General features: G+C 41.0%; 1 protein-coding gene across 1 annotated transcript in view; it reads right to left on the bottom strand.

Moving 5' to 3' along the window:
* The window catches only part of LOC146403573 (uncharacterized), a 228571-nt gene that overhangs the window by 87230 nt on the left and 127409 nt on the right, over positions 1–13932 (bottom strand). The window lies entirely within an intron of this gene.

Here is a 13932-nt window from a genome sequence, read left to right as displayed (position 1 = left end):
CATTTCCTTTCTCTTATGTCAATATAGACAGTTAAACCTCAAGTACAGAAATGCGAATTTCTGTTGGCACAGATGATACCAAATGTACCCCAGTAAATCGCTACATGTCTTGACCTCTACAGCTCTTCTGCTGCTCCCTATATTTTGGACTGAGTATTTCCTTAATTGTCTCTATTTACATAGGTCAGTTCCACCTCATGGAAGTGTGTGTAAGATGAGCGGTTCTGAAAATACGTCATCATGGATCATCAGTTATAATGAGAAGTAGATTAAGCCAGGGGCACACCATCAAATGATCTGCCAGAGGTACAGTTGACAAAGTCTTCATCAGTCATTACTGATATAAATACCATCCTCCTCAGCGGACCATTTGCAATGTGTCTCTCAGAGCTAAATCAGTACTCTTAATTGCAACATCAGTTATGGGCCCTGCTCAATGATGAGACGAGCAAAGATATGAGGATGTTCTCAGCCAAAGCTATTTATACACACCGCACGGTCCTAAATTATCTGGCAGGGAGGGGATGGGAAACGGCAGAAAGTTGACAGGACTGAAAACTGAATCCATCCCCCACTTTTTGGACCATTCCCACAAGAGAGACTATTCTAGGCACCTCCTTTCTGAGAGAAAAAGGTAAGAAATCTCAAACCCTGTGAGAATGCCGTCTACCCAGGTGTCAACTGACATTTCACTGCTAATACTCTTTTTTATTGTGTGAGTCCAAAACTTTAAACAGACTATGGGAAAGAAAATTCAAGTTGCATATATACCAGATTAAATGAGGAGTCTTCATAGACTTTCCTTTTGTCCTTAAAATAGAATAAGGTTGTAGAGGAGAAAATTGATTTGGTTATTTCAGAACTTGGAGAATAAAAAGTCCAGACTTCAATATAAAAACTTTCTGCAACATAATATATAAATGTTAATTACATATTCATTAACTGATATATTAAATGCCAGAGATTCAAAATAAATACAGGAAGAATAGTAAATGTATGATATATTGGGGAAGAAATAGTTATAATTGTAACTTCATTCATTTAGTGCTTCTATGTGTCAAGAGACTGAATGCTAAGAACCCTGCCTATAATATCTCAATGAATTCTTCCTACAACTCAATAATAGATATGTTATTGTCCATGTGTTATTGATAAGGAAACTATGGCTCAAAACATCAACTGGTATAAGTCACATACCATTTTTTAAATTTATTTTTTGATTGTTTTTATTTTTTTCTTTTTTTTCTTTTTACAGCCACACCTGTGGCATATGGAAGTTCTGAGGCTAGGGGCTGAATACGCCATAGCTACAACACCACCAGATCCAAGCAATGCTGGATCCTTAACCCACTGAAGGAGGCCAGGGATGGAACCTACATCCTCATGGACACTATGTTGGGTTCTTAACCTACTGAGCCACAATGGGAACTCCCTCACATACCATTTAGTGATAATTCAAATTCTCATCAGACTCCAAAGTCTTTACTTTAAAACATTACTCTTTATTCTATGTATTTGTACCAACTTCATAGCTTAACTTACTCCTATATCCTGCTTCCCTGACCTACTTATGACCTTCCAAGGTAACTAATCTCTTTCTTGTCTCTCCTTCATGCATATTTAAGCTGTGAATCCACTGTGAACAGTTTGACATTCTACTTATTTCTCGTCTCAAGGCTAAAAATGAGAACACAATTGGTTCAGCTTTTCCCTGTCTGAGCAAAGATAGTGCCTCAGGCCCCTCATAACAGTGATTGTCCATGTTCAGGTACCTGGTCTTGTTCCAATTAGCTGGTGGCTGGTAGAGAGGAAGCAGGAGAGAAGGGGAGCCCCGCCCTGTTAGCTGGGGCTATGCGTCAGTTCTCCTTTGCAGAGCTGCAGAAACTGGAATTGACTAGAGTAATACAAATATGGTGAAGGAATTCTGAATATACCACTGTGAAGAATTTTCTTTTCTGAATTCTTCCTATCTGACTAAAAGCAGAACCTCCCAAAAGAATTCAGCTGTCATAAATGCCCTCCAGAAACAAGGAAAGACTGACTCCTATCACTGGAAAGAGCACCAGAATAAGAAACTACCTAAATAGACATTGTCACTTTACTATCGTATCTCCTACCTAGCCTCCTAAAGGCTCATTTACCTTCTCCAAAAGTCATTTGGTTTTCTCATTAGTTCCCTTTTCTCCCCTCTCTTCCCCTATTATGAAGGTATATAAGCCTCAAATTCTAAATGCCTCCTTGAGTCACATTTTTCTTTGAATTCCATGTACATAATATGAATGAAAAATCATTTTCTTTTCTTCTTTTTTTTTTTTTTTTTTTTTTGTCTTTTTGTCTTTTCTAGGGCCGCACCCACGGCATATGGAGGTTCCCAGGCTAGGGGTTTAATCAGAGCTGCAGCTGCCGGCCTACACCAGAGCCACAGCAATGCCAGATCCAAGCTGTGTCTGCGACCTACACCACAGCTCACGGCAACGTCGGATCCTCAACCCACTAAGCAACACTAGGGATCGAACCCACAACCTCATGGTTCCTAGTGGGATTCGTTAGTCACTGCGCCACGACGGTAACTCCAAAACATCATTTTCTTCTTTTACTGTCCTTTGTCATATTCATACCTGACCTCCAAAGATAGAACCTAAGAGGGTAGAGAAAAAGTTTTTCCCCTCCACAAATAGTTTGAAACCATCAAATATTACGCTGTAAAAGAGTAGTTAATGACATGAAAAAATCCACTAGCTGTTAAGCTAAAAAATAAGGCTTCTAAACTCAAACATAGTGTTAGGTACCATTTCTATAAATACATATGTCTGTATACATGCACTGAAAGTCTGAAAGTTGTTCACTGCATTGTTAACAACTATTACCTTGAGGACTAGGAACAATTTTAACTTTTGTTTTTATTCCATTTTATAATATGCAAACCACAATAATACGTTTACATTACTTTCTATATTGAAAAATATGCACATATTTTCTTTTTGAGAAAATAATAATCTAAGCATGCCATTTGTAGAAGCTATATTATTTTTAAATTTGTCCTTGAAAAGTAAAGATGAAATTAAAATTTTATCTATGAAAATGATCATTGTCATATTGGCAAAATAAAATTTAAAGGAAAAAAATTCCAAAAGTACAGCACTGAAAAAATAAATTAAACAATATCTATAAAGTGGATATTTTGTGATCATAAACATTATTTCATGAAAGATATGACATGCAAAGATGTATACAATATACTAATAGGGAAAAAACAAGTTACAAAACAATAAATTATATTGTACAGTACTTTATAGTTCAAAATTACACAAATGTATTGATGCCTAGAAAATAATCTGGAAGAATTTAACAAAAAGGGCTGAGATTACAGATGGTTTTGATTTTCTTATTTTTATGCATCTGTAATTTTTAAATGATTCCACAACAAACCTGCATTACAAATCTAATTTTTAGAAATGAAAGTAGGGGGTTTTGGTTTTGTTGTGAGTTTCTATTTTGTTTAATGTAAATACCAATGGCTCTGATTAGGATTTAGGACTTTTCCTCATTCTTTGTCATCTCACTGGAGACTGACAAGAGCACTTGGAGAAAAGTAGCAGTTATTAAGATTTTATTGTCGTGACATGAAACAAACTAGACCAATAAAGTACATCTTAACACAGAAGACAGAGGCAATTTCTCAATCACCATGTTAAGTTTTCTTAATGCGTGTTCATTTGTTCATCACCGAGTGATTGTCCCCAGAGACTGGCTCCACCCTAATGATGCCTCCACAGAATCTTGTGCTCCTCCTCACAACCAGAGTAACAAAAATTTTTGGAGTTTCTGTCATGGCTCAGTGGTTAACAAATCCGACTAGGAACCATGTGGTTCCGGGTTGGATCCCTGGCCTTGCTCAGTGGGTTAACGATCCGGCGTTGCCGTGAGCTGTGGTGTAGGTCGCAGACACGGCTCAGATCTGGCATTGCTGTGGCTCTGGTGTAGGCCGGCGGCTACAGCTCTGATTCGACCCCTAGCCTGGGAACCTCCATATGCCGTGGGAGCAGCCCTGGAAAAGGCAAAAAAAAAAAAAAAAATTTGAGGATTCTTATTTGCAAATTTGTCAGGATGCTGGAAAGCAAGGGGAACGCAGATGAACAGTCTAATGGAGTACATTATTTCAGAGTAGCTGTAATCTGAAAATCACTTTTGTAAAAATCATCATATTTCTCAAAAAATCAAAAATATAATGACCAAATCATCCAGCAATTCCATTTCTGGGTATATATCCAAAATAATGGAAAACGGGGACTGGAACTGATATTTGTACACCCACAGTCATAGCAGCATTAATTACAATAACCAAAAAGGAGAAACAACCCAAGCGTCTATCCACTGATAAGTGTATATTCATGTGTGATGAAAAATGTATATTTTGCTATGGGTCATGGTCAAAAATATTTGAAAGACTCTGTTAAATTGTATGTTTACTTGTGGGGATTCAAAAAATAGAATAAATTATAAATAATTAATTTTCATCAAGGTATATTTGAGAGCAATCAGCAAAGCCAGCAAAATATGGTGGCATGCAAGCCTCAGAGTTCATACTTTGTTACTGCTCTTTTCAGAAGCATATGTCTTTCTAAATTCACTCCAACACCTCCACAGTCACTGTAAGATTTCCAACTCTTTCCCTTGTGATAATCACAAATAGACATAAACTGGATTAAGTATCCTTGAAATCTAAGTAGGAAGGGATATACTTAGCCAACAAATAGCAGATTTCTTGACTATTTTAATCTATTTAAGTAAACAAAGATTTTTCTTACCCAGTTAGCACTTTAAATTTTCTTGCTTAGTTGTTGATGTGCCTATGAAAATCTTATCTTCTCAATTTCTTGACCCTTGACAAGTGTCAAGAAGAGGCCCAGTGGGGACAATGCTGGAGGTCAGCTCAGGCTGAAGCAGACAGCCAGCTGACACCAAGTGGAACTATGAACAACCATGTCAACTGATCTGGGTTTCCACAAGAAGCCAGACTTTTTTTTGGGGGGGGTGTCTTTCTGTCTTTTCTAGGGCCGCACCCACGGCATATGGATGTTCCCAGGCTAGAGGTCCAATCGGAGCTGTAGCTGCCAGCCTACGCCAGAGCCACAGCAATTCGGGATCCAAGCCGCATCTGAGACCTACACCACAGCTCACGGCAATGCCGGATCCTTAACCCACTGAGTGAGGGCCTGGATCGAACCCACAATCTCACGGTTCCTGGTTGGATCTGTTAACCACTGAGCCATGACGGGAACTCCCCAGAAATTTCTGTTTTAAATGAAATCTCCTGCTTTTAAATGTTGGCAATTAATTCAAAATAAATTGTAACACCTTGAAGGACAAATAAAAGTATCTTTATGCAGCCCTGTCTGTGACCTCTTCTTCCAGAAGTCCACTGGCTAAGACAATAGCAACTGCTCTTCAGAGCCTCCATAACTTTCACTCCATTCTAACCGCAACCCCTCTCTCACCTCTAAACGAACTCCTCTCTGAGCTGGGTTACCAACTCAATTTATATGTATCCCTGTTATAGTGCTCATTACATTTTATGATCATTTTGTTGTTGCTGTTGTTATCATTTGTCTTTCCACATATCATTTTGCCTTGCTAAAGAAAATCGTAATTTAATGTTGAACCCTGAGTTTGGTGCTCAGGTGAAATTTGAGGAAATCCGTTTGAGTTCCAGTTCTGACATGAGGCAACTTTGCGTAAGTCACTTGACCTCTTTAGGATTAAATTTCAAATCTAAAATATAAGTTGTGGAGTTCCCATTGTGGCACAGTGAAAATGAATCCAACTAGCATCCATGAGGATGCAGGTTCCATCCCTGGCCTCGCCCAGTGGCTCAGGGATCCAGCATTGCCATGAGCTGTGGTGCAGGTCACAGATGCAGCTCAAATCCTGCATTGCTATGGCTGGGGTGTAGGCCAGCAGCAGTAGCTCCGATTCAATCTCTAGCCTGGGAACTTCCATATGACGCAGGTGCAGACCTAAAAAAGCAAAGTAAAATAAAATAAGAGTTGTTCATAGATGCAACTAGAGATTCTCATACTAAGGAAAGCAAGTCAGAAAGAGAAATGCAAATACTATATGATATCATTTACATGTGGAATCTGAAATATGGCACAAATGAACCTATCTACAGAACAAAAACAGACTCACAGACATAGAGAGCAGACTCGTGGTTGCCAAGCGAGAGGGGAGGAAGTGGAATGGACTGGGAGTTTGGGATTATCGTATGCAAACTATTACATTTAGAATAGATGAGCAATGAAGTCCTGCTGTGTAGCACAGGGAACTGTATCTAATCACTTGTGATAGAACATGATGGAAGATAATATGAGAAAAAATGTATGTGTACTTATTACTTGGTCACTTTGCCGTACATCATAAGTTGACAGATCATTGTAAAGCGACTATACTTTAATTTAAAAATTAATATAATAAAAAATAAAATATGAGTTGTTATTCATAATGGATAAAATGGAGGCTACATTATTAGCTGTAGCAATACGGACACAGTGAGATAGCTTCAGGCAAATCTTATAAGGCTTCAAGAGGAAGCCTTGAGTGTAGATGAACTTTTTTTATTAATAATTATAAGTGGAATATTGAGTGCTTATATATGCCAGGCACTTCCAAGATGTCTTATGGAGTTCAATAATCTTCACAACAACTCTATAAGATAAATACCATCATTATTTATATTTTATGAGTGAAGAAATTGGGCTTGGGGTGGTTGGATAGCACATCTTCCATGTGCCAGCACTGGAACCAAAATGTCCCACTGTAAAGCCCACAATCTTGAGCACGACCCTAACCCACAACAGTGCAAAGTCTCAGAATGGTGCCAATCCCGCAGGCTATGTGGTTCTGAAGGCAATTAAATAGACAGTCAACTATATACTCTTGTGTCTTTTATATTCTTTTTTTTTTTTTTTTTTTGGCAGCACCTGAGGCATACAGAGGTTCCCAGGCTGGGGGTTGAATTGGAGCTACAGCTGTCGCCTTACGCCACAGCCACAGCAACACAGGATTTAAACCCTGTCTTCGACCTACATCACAGCTACGGTAACGCTGGATCCTTAGCCCACTGAGTGAGGCCAGGCGTGGAACCTGCAACCTAATCGCTCCTGGTCAGATTCATTTTCACTGCACCACAATGGGAACTCCACCTTGTGTCTTTTATATTCTTTTTGAAGAAAGATGCTCACATTCATTTATGAAAAAAGTCCCTAGGGAGTGGCTAGACTGGATGGATGGTTGGCTGTGAGGATAGAGAAAGGGGCTCCCCAGTGATTTTAAGCAGATTTCTCTAAGGAGATAGCTTGAGAAAAGTTTTGACAAAAGGAAGGAGAGGGCTTGGCAGATAGGAAACAGGAGCTTGCTCTGGTCTTCCGGCCCTCATCCCACCCGGCTGTGCTGCCAGCAGGTAGGAACTGGGGCCAGGGATGGCAACTTCCCAGGGAAATGTGGAGGCTGCTCAAACTTCAGACAAGCTCTTTACCTTGTTGATGGTAATTCCTACCATTCATCATAAAAAGGTAAGTACAGGAATCCAATGGATAGCCATCAGCTAACTGAGGTTTACTGGACTAATGCAGTTCTTAACTCTGTCTCATTTGAAGCTTAATCCCTAGTGAGTAGTTGGTACTTCTCATGCACATTTTAAAGGGTCTTAATAGTGTCATTTCCAAAAGAGTGTAGGGGGGTAGGAGGTAGGAGTCAGGGGATTCATTCTGAATACAATTTTCCTCTCATTGCCATTATAAGTCCTCATGATTTATTTTTAAATAACTATGCACAAGAAAAGGAAATGATAAATCCCCAGAGACCTTTACAAATTCAGATAAACTTGTCTGGTGCTTTTGGTTGTTTAGTTTGTGAAGCTGTTTGCTCAGTCCAGAGTGATATATGAATGCAATGGCGTGCCCACCATAACCTGGGAAGGCTTTAGGCAGATGACCTAGCTGAGGAGGAGCCAGCACTGGTGTCCAAGGTTTCTATTTTCTAAAGATAGAAAGAGTCAAGGGTGGGGGTCCTGCAGGGACATTTTGACCAATGCGAAAGACATGAAAACTATAAGAGCCAAATTATACCAGACTGAACCAGATGAGAATAGTAGGTGGGATTTCAAGGGGTGGCAGGACCAAGAAGAGAGAATGTCTGCAGTCAAGGGCATGAGGTCAGAGGGACTCCCTAAGGGTGGCTTACTGGCCAGCTTTTGAAGTCCTGTGGAAAAAGTGTAGGTTGCTCCAAGCCACTGACGAGAACTGCCTTCCCTAGGGAGAAGTCAAATACTTGCCCAATAATCCCTGCAGTGACCCACTTTTTTTTTTTTTTTTTTTTTTTTTTTTTTTCTTTTCCAGCAGCAGTGAGCATAACACTAGACTGACAACTTGAAACTCAGCCTAGCTGACTGGCATTATGGGAGCTGACCAGCCTGTTTCATAGAGGACATCCAACTGTGAACTCAGACTTCCTTGCTTCCCATTGGGTCAGTCCAATGTGGTGCCACAATCTCCCATGGGTAAAAAATAAATAAATAAATGAAGAAAAGGGGGGAGAGCTGAGTTTCAAAATTTAAGTATTCTAGCAATTACGGGAGAGTCTGGTGACTGGACTTAATTTATCCTCAAGACAATCCTATGAGGAACATATGATTGCCTATGGATAAGAAAACTAAGGCACAGACTGGTTAAATAATATATCCTGATATGTCAATAGGCTCTAGAATCCAGGTGTTTAAACACTGTGCTGTACTGTCTTTCAATGAGATGATACATGGAAAATGCTTTGACAGTGTTTGCGCTATGGAAAGAGTTCAGTAAGTATTGGTTACTATTATCACTCTCCTTTTATATACAGACACTTATATTCCAGTTAAAATTTGTCAGTTAAGGTTATCAGTTCACTAGCAATAATTTTAAATAACAGTTTGTCAAAGTATATTCCCTAGGAACTTCTACTAGAGTCAGGTAGTATCTGTAGTACCCATTCTCCAGGATGCCCCCAGTGATCCCAGATTCCTGTGAGTCACACTGCCATATAGTCTTCTCCCTCATTCTATCAGGGTTGATCTGCATGCTCACGATCAGTAGACCCGAGTTCCCGTCGTGGCTCAGTGGTTAGCGAATCTGATTAGGAACCATGATCAGTTGACTGTGGAGCATGACAGAATGTAACTCCCGAGATTGTAAAAGACATTGTAGCTTTTGCCTTTCTCTCTCTTAGACCCCTCATTCTGGGATGGGTTTAACTGCATGTTATGAGTATCCCTATAGAGAGACCTCCGTGGCAGAGAACCGAGGCCTCCTGCCAAGAGCCATATGAGTGTGCCATCTTAAAAGTGGATCCTTTCCCAGTCAAGCTTTCGGATGACAGCAGCCCTGGCCAACATCATGACAGTAGCCTCATAAGAGACCCTACATCAGAACTGCCCAGATAAACAGATTTCTTGACCTTCAGGAACTATATCTTTTTTTTTTTTTTTTTTTTTTTTTTTGGCTGAGTTCAAGAACAAGCACTGATTCTGCCCCTGATTTTTGGATTCCCAGGATCCAGCATAATGCTACAACTGGTGTGAATTTCAATAAGTGTATGCCATTGGACTCAACTATCTTCACTTGCTGTATGTTCTTTTTCTTAAAAATATAGTCTATACTTCATACTTTTCATGAATTCAGGTTGGTCTTGTTATCTAAACAATTAGGATTGTTTTCATTCAGCTAGAGTTTGGCTATTAAAATTCACACTAAAATTGTACTAGTGTGATCTTAGATGCAACTTTTTTATTTTTACAATAAAAAGTTTGTAAGGTAGTGCCATTCCTATGCTTTCAAAGCCACGGTTCCATTAGCCCCAATTTTTTTCTTTTTGCCAAATAAAATCAAATATCTGCAGAAAAAAGTAGTTCATCTAGTACTTAGATAGTAGTTTATCTACTGGAAAAGATAAAATAATTTCCTAGAAAATATAGCCTGAGTTGGCGGCAAAATATCAGATAGTTGAGATTAAGTTGGAGGTTTTATTTTTTTAGCTCATATTTAATTATTTAATTCATGAAATATACCTTAACTGTTTTTAAAGTTACCCATTCAATCTATAGTTCTTTTTTTTTTTTGTCTTTTGTTGTTGTTGTTATTGTTGTTGCTATTTCTTGGGCCGCTCCCTCGGCATTATTGTTGTTGTTGTTGCTATTTCTTGGGCCGCTCCCGCGGCATATGGAGGTTCCCAGGCTAGGGGTTGAATCGGAGCTGTAGCCACCAGCCTACGCCAGAGCCACAGCAACTCGGGATCCGAGCCGCGTCTGCAACCTACACCACAGCTCACGGCAACGCCGGATCGTTAACCCACTGAGCAAGGGCAGGGACCGAACCCGCAACCTCATGGTTCCTAGTCGGATTCGTTAACCGCTGCACCACGACGGGAACTCCTATAGTTCATTCTTTACTCTGATCCTTTGGAAATCAAATTTGTCATTTTTTCCCCTAAAATGTAATATAAAATTTGAGTGATCAGTGACACTTCCCATGTTGTATTCGTAAAATAAGAAACTCATTAAAGATGTGAACTTCTCAAATAAGTGGAAAGCAGTCTACCTCAGCGCATCCTTCACCATGGTCATTTCCAAGGGATTCACCACTTCTAGGAGGCTCCATCCTCAGCAAACAAAGGCTTGTCTGTTGGTCTGTTCTCTCTCCATATTATGCTAAAATCCAACAAAGGAGTGGATGCCATTTGTCAACATGTCACCATGCAACTGTTCTGATGAGAAGCGTCTCAGCTCTGGGAGACCTGAGGTTCATCTACGTGTACTCACACAACACACATTGAAAGTTGCAGGGGGCTGAGGTGGGGGGGGAATCACTGACACATAATGGTAGCTCAAAAATGATGAACTTGTAAAATCTCACACAAGTAACATCCTCAGGTTATATCCTCTTGCATTCTAGCCTGGAGGAAATACTTAAAATAAAAAATAAGCATTCATCTCACTCATCCAACAATACCTTTTGAGAGTGAGAGTACAAACCATCTACCCACACACAGAGCTTGGAAACAGAGAATTGGAACTATCCACCCTTCCCCCTCCCCCAAACACACACCCACACACACCCCTTACTTTGGACAATACATTGACAAAACTTACTACTCCAGTGGACCCTTGCCCAGGTAAATGATATGAATGTTCATTACAGGCTCTTCCCTGAAAGAAGCTTTACCTCTTCAACAGGAAGCATCAATAGTTAACACCCTAAGGATCTTCAAATTCCTCACTTCAAAAATCCTTTTCTTGCTGCTCCCAATCCTAAACTGTTGTGTCATTATCCTTATGCAGTCAAGCTCTCTCATTAAAAGAGTTCCTTAGGGAGTTTCCATTGCCGTGCAGCTGAAACAAAACCTACCAGTATCCATGAGGATGCCAGTTCCATTTCTGGCCCCTCTCAGTGGGTTAAGGATCCAGCATTGCCATGAGCGGTGGTGTAGGTCACAGCTGCAGCTAGATTCCACGTTGCTGTGGCTGTGGCTCTGATTCTACCCCTAGCCTAGGAACTTCCATATGCCGCAGGTGTGGCCCTAAAAAACAAAACAAAAATAAACAAAGGGCACCTTAAACCAAACTGCCAATTCTCCATAAAATCTGACCTTGTCCTATCCTCTTGGAGATGTTACCTGAGGTCTGTCCAGGTGGTCCTCTGCCTTGCCCCATTAAACAATAAGCACGGCCCTGCCTTATCAACAGGTTGTGTGTTGATATTTGGAGAGCTAGCACTTGGCAAATGCTTAGTGTGGGTCTAGCAGTAAACTAAAACAGTTGGAGACTAACATGTAGCCTTTAACCTACTTACCCCCTATTTACGGGGGTGGGGAGATGTTTAAATAATTCCCCCTGTGGATGTTTGGAGGCAATCGGGCACATTCAGGGTCGTATAGCTGTAGACCACGTGAGGACATTTAAACTTCTGCCTGAGCCAGTTTTTGCCATAGTATCATCTGTCAGATGTTAAGTGTTACTTGTTTAAATGAAAAAGTTTCCATTGCCAAACAATTTGAGAACTGCTAAGTTAAGGAGGAAACCCATATTTCTTTATCATAGGACTTCTCAGGGCCTTTAGTATATACTGCTGAATATCAAAAACATCCAACAGAGGGTTATTAATATGCAGCCTTTGCAACAAGTGTTTGAGCACTTTGTCTCAAAGCAGCTCACTAGATTCTCACTGGATACATCAGGGATAATGGAACATGTTATCTAACCCTCCACCCTGTCCTTTATCCATAGGCCACTATGAAAGAACAGGGCCAGAAAATAAGATAAATGACTGTAGGTAGCTGCTTAGTGCCCAGCAACCAGCTCTGTGGTAACTTGGGGGCTGCCTTCAACTGTGGGCAGGGAAGGATGAAGGAACTGGATCAGCCTGAGTCCTACCAGCCTTAAATGATGAGGTGAGTGTGTTCCCTGAGCCACGCTTAGGTGGTTTTCCCTCCCCCTGAAAGGGAATGCTAGCCCTTCAGCATCCAGCTGGGCATTCCTCAAGCCTTTCCCGTACGTATGAGCACCCAACACAAATGGGCTAAATATTCCAAATTGCTGATCTCTGCTCAAAGGGAGGCCCTCACAGGCAACAGTTCAGAAGGAGGTAGGAGCTGGCGCACTCTGTTCCACCAACAGCTAAAACCCTCATGCTCTTATCTTTTTTCACCATGTGCTTCTACTAAGATCGCCACTTAAAGGACATTCTTTCAGTCAGCACTTACAGCTCTGATTTCCCCATTTCGGGGTTGAGGAGAGGAAATAGACACTTATCGTGCGTTTTCTTTGTGCCTGACACAACATAAGGTATTTTATATGCTGTAACTCATGTAATTCACACAACTATTAAAAAAAGTCATACCAGTGACTGCTTACATTATTTTTGCCACGTGCCAGGCACCGTTGTGAATGTTTTACACATTTTCAGTCCCTCGAAGCTCACAGCAACTCCATGCGGTTATCACCTCCACTTTACAGGTGAAGAGACCGAGGGATTCAGAGGCAAGTGGCTTGTCTAAGTCCCCACAGCCGGTTGTGGCAGGGCCAGATTTCAACAGCCCCTGTGTTTAACCTTTTGACCATTATCCTCCACTATTTGTCCTGTTAGATGAGAAGACCAAACAACTCAAAGGAGTTAAGTAGCTCACTGGAAGACACACAAGAGGTAAGGGAACTGGAGTCAGAATCCATGTCCACCTACTCCCAAGTCCTTAACGTTTCTCAAAGCATGCTGCCCAGACCAGCAGCATCAATATCAATTTCAAACTTGTTAGAAATGCAAATTCCTGGTCCCTCCCCAGACCTACTGAATATGAAACTTTGGTGTTAGGCCCAAGAATCCGTTTTCAGAAACTCTCCAGGGGATTCTGGGACTGGCTAAACTTTGAAAAGCCCTGTTCTACACCACGCTGCCTTCTGTAGGGTTATCAGAGCTTGAGGTCACCTTTGAGGGCTGGAGAAACAGTGTTGTGTAGGGGTTATAGGCTCTGAGAAGTTATGACTTCTGACTGCCTTGTTAAGAAACAACTTGGTTACAACCTGCATATTTCATTGGCGTGTCAAATAGGGCAGTGATTGCTCTTTTTCCTGGTAACTTTCATGAAGCAGGAAAAGAAACAGTTCTGCTTCAGTCTTTGGTCAAGAAGAAAACTGGGAGTTCCCGTCGTGGCGCAGTGGTTAACGAATCCGACTAGGAACCATGAGGTCGAGGGTTCGCTCCCTGCCCTTGCTCAGTGGGTTAACGATCCGGCGTTGCCGTGAGCTGTGGTGTGGGTTGCAGACGCGGCTCGGATCCCGCGTTGCTGTGGCTCTGGCGTAGGCCGGTGGCTACAGCTCCGATTCAACCCCTAGCCTGGGAACCTCCATAT

The sequence above is a fragment of the Sus scrofa genome, chromosome 5, assembly GCF_054392235.1.
Source record: "Sus scrofa isolate SSC_HxYL_T2T_F1_AM1 chromosome 5, Sscrofa_HxYL_maternal_Yorkshire_Landrace_v2.0, whole genome shotgun sequence".
Lineage (NCBI taxonomy): Eukaryota > Metazoa > Chordata > Mammalia > Artiodactyla > Suidae > Sus > Sus scrofa.
This window is presented reverse-complemented; position numbering and strand designations above follow the sequence as displayed.